Consider the following 14051-nt stretch of genomic DNA (forward strand, 5'->3'; position numbering starts at 1 on the left):
GGGGGGGGGGGGGGAAAGAGAGAGAAAGAGAGAGGCGCGAGGAACGAGATTTCCACAGGAGATCCGCGAAAATCTCGCTTCTCTCGCGCCACCGCGATGGAAAGTTCTGCACGGTAGAAGTTCGCGCGGGGGAGAAAAAAAGAAGGAGAGGACGCGGGAATATAATCGAGGTGCCTCTGATTCGCAACCCCCTCCGCGACGGGGAGGGCACTTGGAAACGAAATGGCAAAGGAGTCACAAACGGCAATCACAGCGCTAAGTGCTAACCCAATCAAGTAAGCTCCTCTCCCCTCTAACCCCCCATCCTTTCCGCCGCTCCTCTATCTCTCGCTCTTTCTCACTCTCCCTCACGCGCTCCCTGTCCCGGCTCCCTGTGTCTGCTCCTCCTCGATTTCCGCGATGCTTACTCGGAGAGGAGCCCTATCCTTCGTGCCTTAAATTATGTCTTTCGTTTCCGCGTCTCAAGGCTGATCGCCGAGAGTAATGGCGACTTCTCGTCGGAGTACCTCCTCACGAAATATTCATAGATAACGGTGGGTGAATAAGAACAGAGAGAGAAAGAAAGAGAGAGAGAGAGAGAGAGAGAGAGAGAGAGAGAATTGAAGAGGGTGAGTCGAACTCGAGGGAAAATAACCGAGGAATTTTCAAGAGCTCAATAACACGACTTTCTCCCGACTTTGTGCATACGCGAATATTAGATAAATATATTCCTCTCTTTCTCTCTTCTCTCTCCATTTCTCTTTCTCTCTCTCCCCCTTTCTTTCTCTCTGCCTCTCTCCATCTCCAACCCGAGCTTCCTTCTCTTATTGTCAAAAGAACATATATCGCGGACGAGCAAGCGTAGGGAGGAGGCTCTTCTCGAGAGAGGTCCTCCGTGTCTTCGTCCCTCTTCTCTCCTATATCATTCTCTGCTCTCCTCCTGCCCCTTCCTCGCCCCCACCGTCACCCCCTTCATAGTTCATATATCAAACGCTTAGGCAAGGCGGCGACACATAAATACCGGTACGCGGTATATAAAAGCCCGCACCTCGGCGGGATATATCCCCCGCGCGCGCGACGTGGCCCCGGCTACAGTAGATAAAATATATTAACCCACCTCTTTCTCTCTCTCTTCCTCTTTCTCGACTGTGATGCGCGCTCTGTCGCGTGGGTTTCACGATTTTCGGGGACACTTCGCTCTCTCGCTCGCTCGCCCATCGCCCGGGATGACTTACGGCGAGCGGCGTGCTTTAAGCTCTTCCATCCTCGCCTTCCACTCGCGTGTGTCGCGCGGGATTATAGTAACCGCGGAACTATAATAATACGACCGAAGGAAAAGGTGTAGAAGGGAGAGAAAGAGAGAGGCAGAGAGAATTACGCGTCGAAGGCAGTGTGAAGAAAAATTTTGTGTGAAGAATGTTGTTTGAAGACGCAAGCCGGGAAACACCTTTAATTGAGTTCGAAAGACGAGGTTCTTTCTTCTTCGTTCTCTCTATCCGCCCCCCCTCTCTTTCTCTCTCTCTCTCTCTCTCTCTCTCTCTCGTCGTTTCCCCCGCGCCCGTCATTACGCCAGCGAAATTAGATCGTTTGTATCGTTTGCAATGGTAACGCGGCCAAATCCTGCCACGTGCCATTCTAAGGACGACAATGAGGCTCGATGAATCTTCTATGTACGAGAGAGAGAGAGAGAGAGAGAGGGGGGAGGCGGGAGAAGGTCTCCCGAGATGATCGGATTATAGCGGAAACTCCCCAGGAACGGAGGGAACGCACAACGTTCCGACGCCAGGAACTCGCGTACGCGCGTGACGCGAGTAGCGAAACGCCGACATAAGGCATTGTTAGCGTCTCCGGCAAACTGGGAGCAAGCCGGGGTCAAATGCTGTTAACGTGAACCATCGAACTACCTCGATACATCGTCGTCTTCCCTGCGTTAAGCGCGTTACCATACCCTATTTGGATTCGGAGCGATCATTATCGCATGAGGAGTAACGCGGTGCGGTCGATTCCAAGGGGGAGGAGAGGGCTAGATAGATCGACTTCGCGAAGCAATTCTTTTGGATTCGTTATTTGCTGGTAACACGGTTCTAAAGGCTCTCCGTGGCAAACTCATGGCGCATCTGTGATCAGATTTAGAGTGACATCGAATCGAGTCAGCCGAATCTGCGTGAAAGCTTGCACAGAGAAAAATAATTTTGCTCTTTTAGCAGAATCGTCGTCGCTACTGCATATTCGTAGTGACATCAACAAAATTTAATTGACGTAACTAATTTTACAAATTATTCGTTATCAGAGCAAAAGTAGTTTCGTTGCCAGGATAGAAAAAATTTGGTGAGTGTATTTGTCTTAAGAATCACGTTAATTTGCTACTGATGCAAAATAATATATCCTTGGCAAATTTATTTGCTATCGGAGCAAAACTGCAACTGTTTATATAAATCCATCATGATTCTTATAGCAAAATAATTTGTACATTCAGCAAATTACATCCAGCAAATAGTGATTAGTACTCTTAGCAAATCTTTTTGTTGTTCATATAATAACGAAAAGATTATGCTAGACTAGCAAAAAATTTGCCGAGCCAGTAAATTATTATTCTCCATGTACACTATAATATTTGCGAGCAAAGACGGATAGTTCCTCAAAAGCATGCACTGAGAGAAAAGACTGGTAACTATAACAAACTGCATTTAGTTACAGAAATTCATTGAATCCTTAGTAACTAATACTAAATATGATAATAATTACCAAATATTTAATAGATCGGAAGTATGACGTAATTGCATTCACAGTAACATCAATTAAATAATTTAGTAATAATTACTTAATGTTAAATATTTAATATGAAATATATTACAGTTATGAGCAGATATTTGATAATTGTTATGAAATTGTTATATCCCATATAATAAAAAATTCAGTAGGTACGAGTTCTATTTTGTTACCAGTATAAATATGTTTTGTTGCAACACAACGAAAAATTCATTCATTTGCAGCTATTATCGTTTCAATATCTATTATTACAGATGGTTGGTTGAACCTACCAAAAATTTTGTAACTACTACAAAATCGCTTATTTTGCTCAATTATTCAACAAGTTTTATTTATCAAATATATTCTGGAAGCAAATAAATTTTACTTCTGTCAAATAAATAATTTATTTTACAGAACTAAATTAATTAATAAGTATTGCCATAGCTTTGGCCCGCTATATTTACGTCTACCATTTAGTAATAGTAACCAAATTTTGATAATATTTACTAAATTCTTCTCTCAGTGTGGGAAATCAGGGCAGATCTGGGCAGCTAGATGTTACAATAGCAACAGTAAATTTCATTTGCGTTGTAAAATAAAACATTTTTCATGGTCTCCCGGGTTCCACGCTACACGGAAAAGATATTGTAGTAAAAAGTTGAAATTACATTTCTTCTTATAATATTCGCAAAGCTGGATTATGTTGAAGTTGCAGTATAAATTACTACAAAAATAATAAATTTCACGATTAACCTAATATACATTATAAAAAAACATCCAATTATAAAAATTTTGTAGTAAATGTCAAACGTGCATAAAATTTTTAAACAAATATACAGAATGTTTACAAAACAAATATACAGAATGTTTACAAAATACTTGGTTAAACTTCTGAGGCGTACTCCTCTTGTTAAAATAAAAAAAAAGATTATATCAGGTTTAGATGAACTTATAATAAAGTATGAATGATTGTGAAATTATAGTAAAACAAAGTTTACATTAACGTTACTATTAAATAGTCAAAACTATCATACATATTCTGAATATACCGCCCTCCTCAACTATTATAATTTGAATGTTTACTTATGATTATTTAATAGTAATATTAACATAAACCTTGTTTTACTATAACTTCGCAACCACGTATTTTATTATGAGTTTATATGAACTTTTCCTTTTATCTTGACGAGAGGAATACTAAGTATAATCCAAGTATTTTGCAAACACCTTATATAACAAATTTGATCATAATTCCAAGGTTACAAAAATTTTACTGTAATTTTTACTATACAATATTTTCTCCATGCAGATTGCATACACAGAAAAATATTCCATTGTTAAGAAGAGCGATTACTCAGTTTACTTTCTTCCTCTTAAAGGGACGCTGAAACTGAAAACTTTACCGACAGAACACTGAGATTTTTTTGCAAAGTTTACATCATATTAGTTATACAGAATTACAAATGCTTTTATGCAATGGACATATGTGCAAAAATAAATAGGAGCATTGCTCAATATGTGACGAAAACGAACAAAAAATTTTTAATGTAAAATCTCAAACTGTCAGCGTAATATTTGCTAATCCAAGAGTTCCGTAACTTGTACATATCGAAAGTGTGGATGCTTCAAACAGAACAATTTTGAAGAACATTGCTCTACCTTCGCATCTGCACTTGGAAACTTAAGAATGTCGGAAAAGTTTGCAGAAAGATTTCTATACATATATAGTTAGGTTTTCCGTTGAATATGACAAAACAAAGCAACATACATTCATGTAAATTCTGTATATACAAGAAATACGAAAAGGATAGTGTAATTATGTTAGTGACGATTGTCTCTGCATTATCAACGTTGTTCGTCATCGACTCCAGCATCCCCTTAAGTAATAGTTTAAAAACAATTTTGCGATTTCTTTTCCATTATAATTTTCTATTCCTTTTATATTATTGTGAGAGGCAATGGAAAAGGAAAATAATCCTTTTGGAACTTATGAAAAGTGCTTGTCTCCCGAAAAGAATATTATGCAATTTTTTCTCTATTATCTCTCTCATAACAAACACATATACGAAATGCACGGCTAACATAAATCCTGAGCCAATTTAATCGAGTCTCTCCTGTTACAAAATAATTTTCGTCCACAAAACGTCCTCCAAAAGGACCCCGAGGAACCTGGATTGCGTGCAAAACTGCCTCCTCTGCACCAAGGCAAATACGTTTTATACGATCATTTCAGTTATAAAGCAATAAGAGGGACAGTTCCTCTCATTTTTGTGCAGCATCACGACGACTGCTTGTCCGACAAGTCCGAAATGGCAAAAAGCCCGCGAACCTCCCCCGATAATCGCGGAAAACGAGCGGCGCTTATCGTCGGGCCGAAAGCGAAGGGCGCAGATAACGAGGGGCCGGAGGGTCCTACAAGCCGAGGAGATTTCCCCCTTCCCCGATCATCGACGCGACGCGACGCCCGGAGCGGCAATTAAAACCGTTTGTCGTTTCATCGCCGAAGATAAATTCATAAGGAGTGCGCGAGCGGTGTGCGTGTGAAGCAGCGGCGAATGATTTACACAACTGTACTGCTGTGCCCGAGTATGTGTATAAATATATATATTATATATATATATATATATGTATATACATGTATGTATATACACTCTTAAGAATCACTATAAATATGCCGAGGGTGGTTTAATATGCGGTAGCCCTCTAATTTATAACAACTTATTAAATAAAGGCCCGCGGCCATTTACGCGCGGCCGTGTAAGAGCCGGCGGCACGACCGCGATCCTGATCGGCCGCGATAAATAAACAACGGTTACGGCGAATCCCTCTAGTTCTCGTTTATCGAGTCATTTATCGGCTCGCTCTCGCTGTTCACTATCGCCTTCATCGTCCTCGTCGTTGTCGTCGTCCCCAGAAATGATTCGTCGAAACGACGTCGTTAATGTCGAGAGTTGTGGATTCGAAATGCCGGCGTTTTTCCAATAACGCTAAGTAAGCTTTGGATGGGGAATTTATGGGATTACCAGGACTCCGACAGGAGTAAAAATTTGGGGAAATTTGGAAAGTTGCAGAATATTGTAAACTAATATAATCACTCTATTTCTCTAATGAAATTTCACTCCAACTAAGTTAGAGAGTACCGACAGTCTATTGTCGCAGTAGTAGAAATATAGTAAAGTTGAAAGGAATTTCTCTGTGAGAAAGTATCTACACTGTAAAAACTGATGTGTTAAATTTAACATTTCATGTGTCCCAAATCATCTACTTTCATGTATGTGTAAATTTAACATAAAATGTGACATATAAGAAATAATATATAAGAAATTAACACAAGAATTTAACACTTGAATACCGTCAGGAATCACAGTTTGTGTTAAACTGATATATGTATAATGTTAAATTAACTGAAATATAACGTTACTTTAACATTTAAGAGAAGTATTAATCTGTGTTTTTATGAAATGAAAATGTTAAATTGACAATCTATGTCTGAAATATCAAATATGTCAATTTAACACAACCTGTGATTCCTAACGGTATTCAAATGTTAAATTCTTGTGTTAATTTTTTCCATATTATGCGTGTTACTTTTAACACATTTGTTTTGTGTTAAATTTACACATAAATGAGAATGGATGATTTGGGACACATGAAATGTGTTAAATTTAACAGATCAATTTTTACAGTGTATAATATTCTCTTCGCGTAAGGGAGACCATGATTACTTAGCTACAGGAGTGAGATGATAAAATCGATTATTTCTATTGTTGTTTAACAGATTTCAGAATCAAACAAGCTGGAACTTCAAAACCTTGACACTTCTGACATGTTTAAAAATTCTACTTACTTAATTCTGTAACTTGCTAGAAAATACTAAAAATGACTGGTTTTGCCAAGAAATAAAAAACGCTTTTGGAAGAAAAAACTAAGAAATAGTGAATGTTTTGTCGGTGGATACTAATAACGTATTTACTTATATTAACACAAAATATTTTTCAAATTAACACAAAATATTTTTCAAAAATAAGAAAATATACATTTTCTTTTAAAAGAAACATTTTCTTTTTAAACCTTAATTTTTCATAAAAGCAATTGTTTATTTTAAATCAGAATAAAAGAATTTAGATTTAAGTTGTTAATAATACTCACCAAATAAATATTTACTATTTCTCAGATATTGTTTCTCTCAATGTATACGCGTAAATTGCTGTTGCTCGAAAATGCCGAAATTTCAACGCTAATATCGAATCGAGGACTTTCACCGTTAACGACGTCCAACGACGTTATCGCGACCAATTATTTCTGACCGGGGTCGTGATCATGGTCGTCGTTATCGTCGTTAAGTTGACCTTTCAATATGCACATGTCTATCTGTCCACCTACCCCTCGTTCGATTACGATTACGATATAGCGTGGCGCGATATAGCGGTGCTTTCGACGATCGCACGGCGAGCATCTGCGCATTGACGTCTAAACGTGAGAACGCACGGAATCCCGTTATCGTACGTATGCACGTACGTACGTATGCGACGACTCGATGCACAATTGCGCCTGCCTGCGGCTATAGAAAACTATTTAGTCTCCCCCGGGATTCTCAATTCGGGAGGGGGCGCGTGCCTGCCGCCGTCACTTAATAGGCGCATTCCGCTTCACGGGTTCGCGGCGGAACGTGCGACCCTGAATTTCGTCGCGTATTTATCCCCCGAATCGCGTTCCCCGATCGTGGTTAATAAGATACTTCGATATCGAGCGGAGTCGCCGGAGAGAGAACGTCACGACTGGCGATGACTAGAGGTGTAAAATTACCGTGGGATTCAAAGCGACGATCACTCACGGTAAAATTACGCACTGAGAGAAAAATATAGTTGTTTTTGGCGTCAACTATATTTTTTTGTGACTTTAACCAGAAAAGTAATTAGAAGAACATCTAATTACCATCTTTCTAATAACACTTACTAAAACAATGGTTTTCCTAACTATTTTTGTGGTTAAAATCACAAAAAAACATAGTTGACGCCGAAAGCAACTATATTTTTCTCTCATTGCGGTAAGTTGATAATTCGTTGCTAAAATATTGTTTTGGATAGTTTCATGCACAAATGTTCGGGTTTTCCCCCCGCATTAATGCATAAGATAAAACAACATTCTTATATTTTCATCAAATGTACGTCTAATAATCCTTGAAACGCGGTTATCTCAATACATTCTATCTGCATTTGATCTTTTCTCTTAATTTTAATTAATAATATATTCATTATTAATAATAAATAATCAATTAATAATATATTCATTATGTGACTTACTTAATTACGGATAAAGCATATAAGGTGAGAAAATATTAAATAATTAATATATGTGTGTGAATAAATAATGGGATCAATAAGTAAATTTTATTTATTTATAATTCTTCTATTATTTTTTTTCTTATTAACGCTTGAAATTTCAATAAAATTCGAAAATTTAGAAAGGGCAAAAAGAATTTTAAGAGCAAAAATAACTGTTGTATGTTCAATAATCTTGTATATCAATAAAGATTAAGATTTTTTGATTTAGTACAATAACAGGGCTAAACAGAAATGAGAAGAAAGAAAAACCTAAAGTACAATTGCCAATAGAATGCCTTGCGGCTCAAGAAGCATTATTATGCGACAAATTTGTAAAATTCATACTAGATTCTAATATCGATATGTATTTACATATCGTGAATTATTTATGATCTTTAATTCACACGCAGAAACAGGATCAGCCGCAAAAATATTATATAAAATATCATGTAATGCCAAGTGTCAGTTTTATGTTTTTGATGAGTATAAAGTGCGATTTGAAAGAAAAGCGGAATGATAATGATAGAAATTTTCTATTTAGTAACGAATATTTTCGTTGCGACGAAGTTTGAATAGCTTTAGCTAATAAATTTAGCTTTAATAATCATGACACATTAGCTATCCCTATTTCAATAACACATCTTAACTGTCATAGTTATATTTTATATAACTTTTTATATGATATATTATTATATTAATAAGAATATAATATAAAATATTAATATAAAATTAAATATTAATTATAAATTAAATATTATAAAAAATATTAATATTTTATATTATATTTTTATTAACATAATATAATAATATATAATATAAAAAGTTATATAAAATATAACTATGACAGCTAAGATGTGTTATTGAAATAGGGACAGCTAATCAAAAATATAAAACTGACGTTTCGCATTACAAATTCAAGCAATGGTTTCCCATTGGTCTGGATTAATAATTAATATCCACTTTAACATGAACACAAAAACCGATATTTTTTGTACTCACATGATAGCGCTGTTTGATTCTTATGTGGTAGAACGACTGCACGTCCATCGGAAGCGCGGCAATTTTCCCTTTCTAATGCACTTTCTTTCAAGTCGCTACGACGTTTACAGGTGGTGTTATGGACGATTTTATCGATCCGCGCGTTCTAGATCGTTATTGTTGCGGCGAGCCGCGGATGAGTCACTTCGCGACGCGTGAATGCGGAACGCGGCAACGAGAGAAGTCACCTAGCGAAAGTATGCCGCGTCCCCTTCCTTCCTCGTTATATTGCTTCTCTCCCCCCCCCCTCTCCCTCCGCGGCTCATGATTCCGTCTATTTGCTCGCTGCAGCCACGCGGTCATTCAACTCACTTTGGAAGCACAGTGCGCGAGAGCAAATAGGTCTGCTCCTTCTCGAAAAACATCTAAATTAGTACAATAAATTAGAAAGTGAAACAAATATACTTTCTTTCACTCTAACTCATTGCACTATATTGAAAGAAGGATTTCATAACAGGAATACAAAAATTTGGTAGTTGCTAAATTATTCAGTCAAATAATTCGGACCAAACATAAAGTAATATTTGAGAAATTTATGTATAATTTAATCATGTAAAAAAATGTATAATTCTTAGAATCAAGATTTAGTTGCTTGGCCTTGAATTCACACTCTTTGATTTCTACAATCTTTCATGTTTAACAATGCTCCCTGAACCGCGAGTGCGATCTTGTTTACATTTGCCGATGCTGTTTTTTTTCTCTTCACCCTTGTTATTGTACGAAATTCAAATTTAAGCCTCTACTGGTAAGCAACATAAATATAATATTTGTCTTTATAGTTTTTTCCTTATTAACTCCATTGAAAGCTTCAAATTTCATCGAATCTCTAATACTAAAATAAAAAAATTAAAAAAAAGAAATTACCGGAGTAAAAATTCGTTGTTTTTTTATCCACACAATTGCAAATTTTAATATTTATTAAGTTATTTAATATTTGCTTGTCTCACATATTCTCATTGCAAATGAATAAGTATTATAATTAATACATTGCTGAATGAAATTAAGAATCAAGATCAAATGCAGATGAAATATTGAGATAATTAAATGTTAAATAATTTTGAAATTAAATTACAGAACGCAACAACATGCTACAGCATGTAGAAAGGATAACGTACTAAACTAGCAAACTAGATCCGGAAAGAGTTCAGAAGTTAGCGTTTTTAAAGAAAATCTTTGACTAAATTTTTTAAGTAGTTCAGTGGTGATAATAGGTAAAAGCTCTAAAGAATTCAAAATTTTATGTAGTTTTAGTTTTTTTCATATCCAACAATAATTATTTTCACCTATTTTCCATATAATTATGTTTAATATTCTATCTAATTAAGTTTAATAAATATTCTAATTATCCCTAATCTAATAAAAATATTTCAAACTTGATTTTCTAAAAAATTTTATTGAATTTCTAGTTCCTGTATTAAAGATTTAAAACTTCTCTATTAACTTCTGTATTAAAGATTTAAATCTTTTGAAAAAAATTTTGTGGAGTTTTTAGTTTGGGACTAAGAATATTCCTTTTGATAATTGTGCATTAAAATGTTGATAAAATTATTTTCTACCAATAAAAATAATCATATTTGCCTGTTTTAAGTGTTGAAAGATTGATTTTTTCAGTGTGAAAAATGTAATTATACAGAGTGTTCCGCGTAAGATGTGCCAAAAGAAAAATATAAGTAGAACAGATAAAAGTAAACAAAAATTGTAAAGGTCATATTTCAAACAACCACATAAAATTTCAAGATATTAATTAAAATAGTTGGGCATATCAGAGCGCGGCGACGCGGCAGGCGGGACATATGGCTCGCCGCGGCTGGCGAAGAAAATAGACGATTGCTCGCGGGCTTATCTTAAGGCGTTTTTTCGTTTCGTGATCACGTTTGGTTGGTTGGTTTAGTGCACTTAATGGTCGCAACGCCTTGAGCAAGAAAGATAGAATGACGCTCGTGGCGTTGCGAGCGTTAAGTGGACCAAACTAACCAACCAAACGCTACCGTGGTTACGAAGCGAAAAAACGTCTTTATAGGCCAGAGAGGTGGGCCATTTGGAATACGGAAATAGGTAGCTTCGTGTGTGCGTTCGTGTACGTGTGCGCTCGTCCATTTTCTTGGTTATTTGAAAAATTACCTCTACAATTTTTGTTCACTTTTATCTGTTCTACTTATATTTTTCTTTTGGCACGTCTAATGCGGGACACCCTGTATACAGGGTGAATAATTATAAACTTACAAATTTTATAGAAAACATAAGAAACATCGAGATAAATATAATGGACGGGATAATATTGCAATCGACTACGTAAAGTTTCGAGAAAAATTGCTAAATATGTGAGAGAATAAACGCGCGGTGAGCGGGCGTCGTGAGTCTGATACTCCGCGCGGTTGGAGCGGCAGGCGACAAAGGCGGATCGGCGTGCGGTCGCTTCTAAGGATACGGTCCAGTAAGCGCTACAAATGCTTTGTAATGTTTTTACTTCTTTCTCTTTTTTCATTCGAATTCGAGAAATAGAATAAGAGAAACGCTGCGCAGCATTTGTAACGGTTACTGGACCGCGTCCTAAGCCTGTCATCTGCCGCTCCAGCCCGGCCGCGCGGAGTAGCAGGTCCACGACGCCCGTTCACTGCGCGTTTATTCGCTCACATATTTAGCCATTTTTCTCGAAACTTTACGTACTAGATTGCAATATTAACCCGGCCATTGTATTTATTTCGATGTTTTTTATCTTTTTTATAAGTTGTGCAAGTTTATAATTACCCACTCTATATACAGAGTGTCTCAGAACAATCTACGAAGCTGTCGTAAGAACGTAGAGCGGATTAAAATAAACATAAAAGTCCTCTACCATTCAGCACACGCTTTTCCTTAATCTTTCGTAATTAATTTCTCGGTTATTATTACGAATATCGTAAAACGGTATAGGACTTTTATGTTTATTTTAACCCGGTTTACATTCCCACGAGAGCTTCGTAGATTGTTCCGAGACACCCTATATATGATTAGATTTTATACACAATTATTCTCTCTTTTTTAACTTAGCATTTCAGGTTTGAATAATTTCAAGTTCACTTTCAACAGTTTCGAGACTTCACAAAGTTTCGGACTCGAATTACGAAGATTTAAAAATCCGATTTCGATCCATCTCTACCTTTTATCTTCCGAGTGGAACTTCACTCGAAAATATAAAAAGTGGAGATCAAAGTCGATTATTGCGATCGACCTCAGATCGAGATGAAAAAATCGGTCAAGGGAGCAGATAAAGAGAGCTGCCGGGCGTTTCGTATAACACGAGCACGACCGGGTATTCGGTGAGCTCAGGGGAAAATTAGCCGCCGTACCGATTAATTTCGATACGTCGATGCCGTAGGCTCTCGGGATGGATACCCTTCGACGCTTAATTGGCTCGGCTACTCGCTTGCTTCTCGCTCCTGTCGTACGTGATCGAGGCGCCTCGTCAATGTAACAAACGTCTTACGAGAGCCAGCGCAGTTAAAGCGGAAGCGTTGGAAGCGTTGTAAGCGGAAGCGTTGCGGAAAATTACGCGCGCAAATTGCAAGTGCGATAAGGGTGGCGATTGATCGTGAGATTGTAGGACCGACAATGTCGAGTTTCACACCGACAATTTGTGATTCACCGACAGGGACACGATCAACGATCTGTTAACACGTTGAATGCCGTAATGATCATCGACGACTGATACTGTGATATCCCCGCGTCTCATTAAGTCTCACATAAGATAATTAATACATGAAATAACTAATTATATCTAAAAAGAATTTGGCTGTACAACAAAGAGCCGATAAAACAAGATAAAAGATATATATCTCGAATTACATTCATTAGATTGACTCAAAAGCTTTTCTTACACAGAAAGTGAATATTATAATTCCCTTTTTCTTTTATATAAATTCTTTTCGATTTTATTATATTTGTCCAGTAAAAATAGATTATCGGTAAAAAGTCTATTTTGTTAAGAAACATATTAGATTTCACTGGAAAACAGCGAAATTTTTTAACATGTCACAGTTCCTAAAAATAGCATGTATGAAAGGTTAACAAATTATTGCGGAAAGAAAAAATTCCCTCTATATAAAATGCAACAAAAATATTTCTATAAAACACACTGAGAAGAAGATACTTGAAAATTCATTGGTGAAATATGAAATTTGTTCGCAAAAATAAGCTTTATTTCATAGAAATCAATTTTACATATCTTACAAATAAATTTTTAAGTATTTTTACTCAATGTATTTGAAAAGAAAGACTCCACATAAAAAAGACTTCTGAATCTAAGATGTCTGAAATAATATCTTTAATAATATGATCATCAAGATAAGAGTGTTGGTTAAATTCAGATGTGGAAATTTGGAAAAGTCGAGTAAGTACTAGATAGAAGAGGAAGAAAAGAATTGTGTATTCTGTATAGGATAGGATAATATAAGACACTTTGTAGAAGGATGTATGAAAGTGAAAGGTTGGTTTGTAGAATTAAGGAGAGATATAGAGGAGATATAGGATAAAATGTAGGATAATCAGTTAGATGAGGTAAAAGGAAAAATTTTGAGAAAATTATGGAAAAAAAGGAAATGATGAAGATTAAGATTGTATAAAACTGAAGAAACAAGGCTATATAATGTTTGTGTATAATAGTTTAGAAAGGTGCAACAGATATATATTACAGATAATAGTTTAGTGAGATGATATAAATGGATAATATATAAAGTTAAGATAAATATTAGGACCTTAACTTAGTTTCCGCCCGCAAATGTTAGATGGCAATGCAAACAGTTCTAGTAGTCATTACTAACGAAACAGGTAGTTTGTGATTAATTTCGACATTTCTCGATAACATTCAGTCAGCATACACAATTATTTTCCTAAACAACAATTTCTTTTGCTTTGTGAAAAATGGAACGCGATAAAGTGTTTTTTCGACATGTGCTTTTGCACTATTTTGATTTGAAAAAA

The 14051-nt window shown here is 36.2% G+C and overlaps 1 protein-coding gene across 1 annotated transcript in view; it reads right to left on the bottom strand.

Annotated features, from left to right (window-relative positions):
- Positions 1–1107: 1107 nt before the first annotated feature.
- LOC116845054 overlaps positions 1108–14051 on the bottom strand; it is a 24688-nt gene continuing 11744 nt past the window's right edge. Inside the window, exon 9 of the mRNA XM_032817320.1 lies at positions 1108–1292. The gene's annotated coding sequence lies outside the window, so the exon portion shown is untranslated. The remainder of the gene's footprint in view (positions 1293–14051) is intronic.

Source organism: Odontomachus brunneus, unplaced genomic scaffold, assembly GCF_010583005.1.
Source record: "Odontomachus brunneus isolate Ranch 3 - 2012 unplaced genomic scaffold, Obru_v1 Obru_scaffold_049, whole genome shotgun sequence".
NCBI lineage: Eukaryota > Metazoa > Arthropoda > Insecta > Hymenoptera > Formicidae > Odontomachus > Odontomachus brunneus.